The following is an 8,052-nucleotide window of genomic DNA, read 5'->3' on the forward strand; positions in this document are numbered from 1 at the left end:
GTCAGAACCGCTGTAAAATCAGCCACCCCTGTGCAAATCACCAATTTAGACCTCAAATGTACATGGTGCGCTCTCACTCCTGAGCCTTGTTGTGCGCCCGCAGAGCATTTTACACCCACATATGGGGTATCTCCGTACTCAGGAGAAATTGCGTTACAAATTTTGGGTGTCTTTTTTTTCCTTTTAACGCTTGTGAAAATAAAAAGTAAAGGGCAACACCAGCATGTTAGTGTAAATTTTTTTTATTTTTTTACACTAACAAGCTGGTGTAGCCCCAACTTTTCCTTTTCCTAAGGGGTAAAAGGAGAAAAAGCCCCCCAAAATTAGTAGTGCAATTTCTCCCGAGTACAGAGATACCCCATATGTGGCCCTAAACTGTTGCCTTGAAATACGACAGGGCTCCAAAGTGAGAGAGCGCCATGCGCATTTGAGGACTAAATTAGGGATTGCACAGGGGTGGACATAGGGGTATTATACGCCAGTGATTCCCAAACAGGGTGCCTCCAGCTGTTGCTAAATTCCCAGCATGCCTGGACAGTCAGTGGCTGTCCGGAAATGCTGGGAGTTGTTGTTTTGCAACAGCTGGAGGCTCCGTTTTGGAAACACTGCCATACAATACGTTTTTCATTTTTATTGGGGGGACAGTGTAAGGGGGTGTATATGTATTGTTTTACTCTTTATTAGGTGTTAGTGTAGTGTAGTGTTTTTAGGGTACATTCGCACTGGCGGGTTACGGTGAGTTTCTCGCTAGAAGTTTGAGATACGGCGAAAAATTTGCCGCAGCCCAAACTTGGAGCAGGAAACTTACTGTAAGCCTGCCCGTGTGAATGTACCCTGTACATTCACATGGGGGGGGGGGGGCAAACCTCCAGCTGTTCCAAAACTACAACTCCCAGCATGTACTGACAGACCGTGCATGCTGGGAGTTGTACTTTTGCAACAGCTGGAGGCACACTGGTTGGAAAACCTTCAGTTAGGTTCTGTTACCTAACTCAGTATTTTCTAACCAGTGTGCCTCCAGCTGTTGCAAAACTACAACTCCCAGCATGTACTGATCGCCGAAGGGCATGCTGGGGGATGTAGTTATGCAATAGCTGGAGGTACGCAACTACAACTCCCAGCATGCCGAGACAGCTGATTGCTGTTTGGACATGCTGGGATTTGCAGTTTTGCATCTGTTGGGCTACAGTTTTAGAGACCACTGCAAAGTGATCTCCAAACTGTGGACCTCCAGCTGTTGCAAAACTACAATTCCCAGCATGCCCTGACAGCAAACAGTTGTTTGAGCATGCTAGGAGTTGTAGTTTTGCAAGATCTGGAGGGCTACAGTTTAGGGACCACTATATAGTGGTCTCAAACTGTAGCCCTCCAGCTGTTGCAAAACTACATATTCCAGCATGCCCAAACAGCAGTCTGGGCATGCTGGGAGTTGTAGTTTTGCAACATCTGGAGGGCTACAGTTAGAGACCACTGTATAATGGTCTCAAACTGTACCCTCCAGATGTTGCTAGGCAACTCACCGGCTTCCGTCGGATCCAGCCGCACGTCATCGCCGCCCGCCGATCTCCGTCGCCTGCAGCCTCCGACGCCCGCCCGGATCGGTAAGTGGATCTTCGGCGCCGGTCCCCGTCGTTTCCCCGTCCTGCCCCGCCTATTGTGGGAGGGCAGGACGGGGAAAACGAAAGTAAACCCCCCCGCCCCCGATCTGCTATTGGTGGTCGCGTCTAGACCACCAATAGCAGGGATAGGAGGGGTGGCACCCGTGCCACCTCACTCCTATCGCTTCAGGGGGATCGTGGGTGTCTTAGACACCCGCGATCACCCTTACATTGCGGGTCACCGGGTCACTATAGACCCGTAATGACCCGGAATCGCGCAAATCGCAAGTGTGAATTCACTTGCGATTTGCCGCGATCGCCGACATGGGGGGGTCTGATGACCCCCCTGGTCATTTGCACGGGATGCCTGCTGAATGATTTCAGCAGCCATCCCGCTCCGATCCCCGCCCGGCGCACGGCGGGGACTAAAACTGCCCATGACGTAAATGTACGTCCCTGGTCCTTAAGACCCAGGGTGTCGGGACGTACCGTTACGTCATGGGTCCTGTAGGGGTTAAAAAGGGTATTTTTGGAGATGGACAGGCAGGCTGTAGGGGAGGAGGTAGGCCTGTATTTTGAACTTAAAAACTCAAATGGGTTTTTGGGTTCAAAATGTGTATTTTTCCCTTATGCTGCTATCCTTTTATAATCCATAATTTTGGGGCCAAGTTGTCCGATAACTTGGCAAAGTGAAAACAGTATGAGTGTATGATGGTTTGGGAACATAGGTGTAGAAGCACAAATCGATGAAAGGATAGCAGCATATGGCAACTTAACTGTTTGTTTTTCCAAAGCAAATGAAGAGTGCATAATTATTAAAAAAGGGTATTTTTGGAGATGGACAGGCAGGCTGTAGGGGAGGAGGTAGGCCTGTATTTTGAACTTAAAAAATCAAATGGGTTTTTGGGTTCAAAATGTGTATTTTTCACTAATGCTGCTATCCTTTTATAATCCATAATTATTGGGCATGGTAGTCTAATTACTTGGCGACATAATAACAAAATGAGTGCATGGTTTGGGAAAATAGATGCAGAAGGACAAACGAATGAAAGGATGGCCGCATCTGGCAACTTTACTGTTTGCTTTTTTTCAATGCAAAGGAGGAGCGTATAATTATTAAAAAAGGGTATTTTTGGAGATGGACAGGCAGGCTGATGGGGAGGAGGTAGGCCTGTATTTTGAACTTAAAAACTCAAATGGGTTTTTGGGTTCAAAATGTGTATTTTTCCCTTATGCTGCTATCCTTTTATAATCCATAATTTTTGGGCCAGGTAGTCTAATTACTTGGCGACATAATAACAGTATGAGTGCATGGTTTGGGAAAATAGATGCAGAAGGACAAATGGATGAAAGGATGGCCGCATCTGGCACCTTTACTGTTTGCTTTTTTTCAATGCAAAGGAGGAGCGTATAATTATTAAAAAGGGTATTTTTGGAGATGGACAGGCAGGCTGTAGGGGAGGAGGTAGAAAGAAAGAAAGAAGGGGCAGCGGCACCCATTGCCGGCGCCGCTTCCCTGTTGCCTCCCCCATCCCCGGTTGTATAATTACCTGTTGCTGGGGTCGGGTCAGCGCTGCTTCAGGACTCCGGGGTGCATCCCCTGCGTCGTTGCTATGCGCTGCATGGCGCGGCGCAATGACGAGTGACATCACTCGTCATTGCGTCTCGCAACGCATAGCAATGATGTAGGGGACGCACACCGGAGGCCTGAAGCAGCGCGGACCCGACCCCGGCAACAGGTAATTATACAACTAGGGATGGGGGAGGCAACAGGGTAGCGGCGACGGCAATGGGTGCCGCTGCCCCTTATCTCCCCCTGGCTATCGGTGCAGCTGCCCCATTGCCGACACCGCTTCTCTCCCCCTGGCTATCGGCGCTGGCAATGGGACAGCGGCACCGATAGCCAGGGGGAGAGAAGGGGCAGCGGCGCCGATAGCAGGGGGAGAGGAGCGGCGGTAGCAGGGCTCTAGACCCCAGGAAAGGCAGGGGGAGAGAAGCAGGCAGCGACGGCCTCTCTCCCCCTGCCTTTCCTGGGGGCTCTGTGGGGTGAGAAGCAGTGTATCGGGGTATACACATGCACACACACGCACCCTCATTTTATGAAGGATATTTGGGTAAAAAAATTCTTTTACCCAAATATCCTTGATAAAATGAGGGTGTGTGTTATAGGCGGATGCGTGGTACACCCCGATAAATACGGTAATGTTCCCTTATGCTGCTACCCGTTTATAATCCATAATTTTTGGGCCAGGTAGTCTAATTACTTGGCGACATAATAACAGTATGAGTGCATGGTTTGGGAAAATAGATGCAGAAGGACAAATGGATGAAAGGATGGCCGCATCTGGGAACTTTACTGTTTGCTTTTTTTCAATGCAAAGGAGGAGCGTATAATTATTAAAAAAGGTATTTTTGGAGATGGACAGGCTGTAGGGGAGGAGGTAGGCCTGTATTTTGAACTTAAAAACTCAAATGGGTTTTTGGGTTCAAAATGTATATTTTTCACTAATGCTGCTATCCTTTTATAATCCATAATTTTTGGGCATGGTAGTCTAATTACTTGGCGACATAATAACAGTATGAGTGCATGGTTTGGGAAAATAGATGCAGAAGGACAAATGGATGAAAGGATGGCCGCATCTGGCAACTTTACTGTTTGCTTTTTTTCAATGCAAAGGAGAAGCTTATAATTATTAAAAAGGGTATTTTTGGAGATGGACAGGCAGGCTGTAGGGGAGGAGGTAGGCCTGTATTTTGAACTTAAAAACTCAAATGGGTTTTTGGGTTCAAAATGTGTATTTTTCCCTTATGCTGCTATCCTTTTATAATCCATAATTTTGGGGCCAAGTTGTCCGATAACTTGGCAAAGTGAAAACAGTATGAGTGTATGATGGTTTGGGAACATAGGTGTAGAAGCACAAATCGATGAAAGGATAGCAGCATATGGCAACTTAACTGTTTGTTTTTCCAAAGCAAATGAAGAGTGCATAATTATTAAAAAAAAGGGTATTTTTGGAGATGGACAGGCAGGCTGATGGGGAGGAGGTAGGCCTGTATTTTGAACTTAAAAACTCAAATGGGTTTTTGGGTTCAAAATATGTATTTTTCCCTTATGCTGCTATCCTTTTATAATCGATCATTTTTGGGCCAGGTAGTCTAATTACTTGGCGACATAATAACAGTATGAGTGCATGGTTTGGGAAAATAGATGCAGAAGGACAAATGGATGAAAGGATGGCCGCATCTGGCAACTTTACTGTTTGCTTTTTTTCAATGCAAAGGAGAAGCGTATAATTATTAAAAATCGTATTTTTGGAGATGGACAGGCAGGCTGTAGGGGAGGAGGTAGGCCTGTATTTTGAACTTAAAAACTCAAATGGGTTTTTGGGTTCAAAATGTGTATTTTTCACTAATGCTGCTATCCTTTTATAATCCATAATTTTTGTTCCAGGTAGTCTAATTACTTGGCGACATAATAACAGTATGAGTGCATGGTTTGGGAAAATAGATGCAGAAGGACAAATGGATGAAAGGATGGCCGCATCTGGCAACTTTACTGTTTGCTTTTTTTCAATGCAAAGGAGGAGCGTATAATTATTAAAAAGGGTATTTTTGGAGATGGACAGGCAGGCTGTAGGGGAGGAGGTAGGCCTGTATTTTGAACTTAAAAACTCAAATGGGTTTTTGGGTTCAAAATGTGTATTTTTCACTAATGCTGCTATCCTTTTATAATCCATAATTTTTGTTCCAGGTAGTCTAATTACTTGGCGACATAATAACAGTATGAGTGCATGGTTTGGGAAAATAGATGCAGAAGGACAAATGGATGAAAGGATGGCCGCATCTGGCAACTTTACTGTTTGCTTTTTTTCAATGCAAAGGAGGAGCGTATAATTATTAAAAAGGGTATTTTTGGAGATGGACAGGCAGGCTGTAGGGGAGGAGGTAGGCCTGTATTTTGAACTTAAAAACTCAAATGGGTTTTTGGGTCCAAAATGTGTATTTTTCACTAATGCTGCTATCCTTTTATAATTCATAATGTTTGGGCCAGGTAGTCTAATTACTTGGCGACATAATAACAGTATGAGTGCATGGTTTGGGAAAATAGATGCAGAAGGACAAATGGATGAAAGGATGGCCGCATCTGGCAACTTTACTGTTTGCTTTTTTTCAATGCAAAGGAGGAGCGTATAATTATTAAAAAGGGTATTTTTGGAGATGGACAGGCAGGCTGTTGGGGAGGAGGTAGGCCTGTATTTTGAACTTAAAAACTCAAATGGGTTTTTGGGTTCAAAATGTGTATTTTTCCCTTATGCTGCTATCCTTTTATAATCCATAATTTTGGGGCCAAGTTGTCCGATAACTTGGCAAAGTGAAAACAGTATGAGTGTATGATGGTTTGGGAACATAGGTGTAGAAGCACAAATGGATGAAAGGATAGCAGCATATGGCAACTTAACTGTTTGTTTTTCCAAAGCAAATGAAGAGTGCATAATTATTAAAAAAGGGTATTTTTGGAGATGGACAGGCAGGCTGATGGGGAGGAGGTAGGCCTGTATTTTGAACTTAAAAACTCAAATGGGTTTTTGGGTTCAAAATATGTATTTTTCCCTTATGCTGCTATCCTTTTATAATCCATAATTTTAGGGCCAGGTAGTCTAATTACTTGGCGACATAATAACAGTATGAGTGCATGGTTTGGGAAAATAGATGCAGAAGGACAAATGGATGAAAGGATGGCCGCATCTGGCACCTTTACTGTTTGCTTTTTTTCAATGCAAAGGAGGAGCGTATAATTATTAAAAAGGGTATTTTTGGAGATGGACAGGCAGGCTGTAGGGGAGGAGGTAGAAAGAAAGAAAGAAGGGGCAGCGGCACCCATTGCCGGCGCCGCTTCCCTGTTGCCTCCCCCATCCCCGGTTGTATAATTACCTGTTGCTGGGGTCGGGTCAGCGCTGCTTCAGGCCTCCGGAGTGCATCCCCTTCGTCAATGCTATGCGCTGCATGGCGCGGCGCAATGACGAGTGACATCACTCGTCATTGCGTCGCACAACGCATAGCAATGATGTAGGGGACGCACACCGGAGGCCTGAAGCAGCGCGGACCCGACCCCGGCAACAGGTAATTATACAACTAGGGATGGGGGAGGCAACGGGGCAGCGGCGAAGGCAATGGGTGCCGCTGCCCCTTATCTCCACCTGGCTATCGGTGCAGCTGCCCCATTGCCGACACCGCTTCTCTCCCCCTGGCTATCGGCGCTGGCAATGGTACAGCGGCACCGATAGCCAGGGGGAGAGAAGGGGCAGCGGCGCCGATAGCAGGGGGAGAGAAGCGGCGGTAGCAGGGCTCTAGACCCCAGGAAAGGCAGGGGGAGAGAAGCAGACAGCGATGGCCTCTCTCCCCCTGCCTTTCCTGGGGGCTCTGTGGGGTGAGAAGCATTGTATCGGGGTATACACATGCACACACACGCACCCTCATTTTATGAAGGATATTTGGGTAAAAAAATTATTTTACCCAAATATCCTTGATAAAATGAGGGTGTGTGTTATAGGCGGATGCGTGGTACACCCGATAAATACGGTAATGTTCCCTTATGCTGCTACCCTTTTATAATCCATAATTTTTGGGCCAGGTAGTCTAATTACTTGGCGACATAATAACAGTATGAGTGCATGGTTTGGGAAAATAGATGCAGAAGGACAAATGGATGAAAGGATGGCCGCATCTGGTAACTTTACTGTTTGCTTTTTTTCAATGCAAAGGAGAAGCGTATAATTATTAAAAATCGTATTTTTGGAGATGGACAGGCAGGCTGTAGGGGAGGAGGTAGGCCTGTATTTTGAACTTAAAAACTCAAATGGGTTTTTGGGTTCAAAATGTGTATTTTTCACTAATGCTGCTATCCTTTTATAATCCATAATTTTTGTTCCAGGTAGTCTAATTACTTGGCGACATAATAACAGTATGAGTGCATGGTTTGGGAAAATAGATGCAGAAGGACAAATGGATGAAAGGATGGCCGCATCTGGCAACTTTACTGTTTGCTTTTTTTCAATGCAAAGGAGGAGCGTATAATTATTAAAAAGGGTATTTTTGGAGATGGACAGGCAGGCTGTAGGGGAGGAGGTAGGCCTGTATTTTGAACTTAAAAACTCAAATGGGTTTTTGGGTTAAAATGTGTATTTTTCACTAATGCTGCTATCCTTTTATAATTCATAATGTTTGGGCCAGGTAGTCTAATTACTTGGCGACATAATAACAGTATGAGTGCATGGTTTGGGAAAATAGATGCAGAAGGACAAATGGATGAAAGGATGGCCGCATCTGGCAACTTTACTGTTTGCTTTTTTTCAATGCAAAGGAGGAGCGTATAGTTATTAAAAAGGGTATTTTTGGAGATGGACAGGCAGGCTATAGGGGAGGAGGTAGGCCTGTATTTTGAACTTAAAAACTC

The sequence above is a fragment of the Hyla sarda genome, unplaced genomic scaffold (genome assembly GCF_029499605.1).
Source record: "Hyla sarda isolate aHylSar1 unplaced genomic scaffold, aHylSar1.hap1 scaffold_26, whole genome shotgun sequence".
In the NCBI taxonomy this organism is placed as follows: domain Eukaryota; kingdom Metazoa; phylum Chordata; class Amphibia; order Anura; family Hylidae; genus Hyla; species Hyla sarda.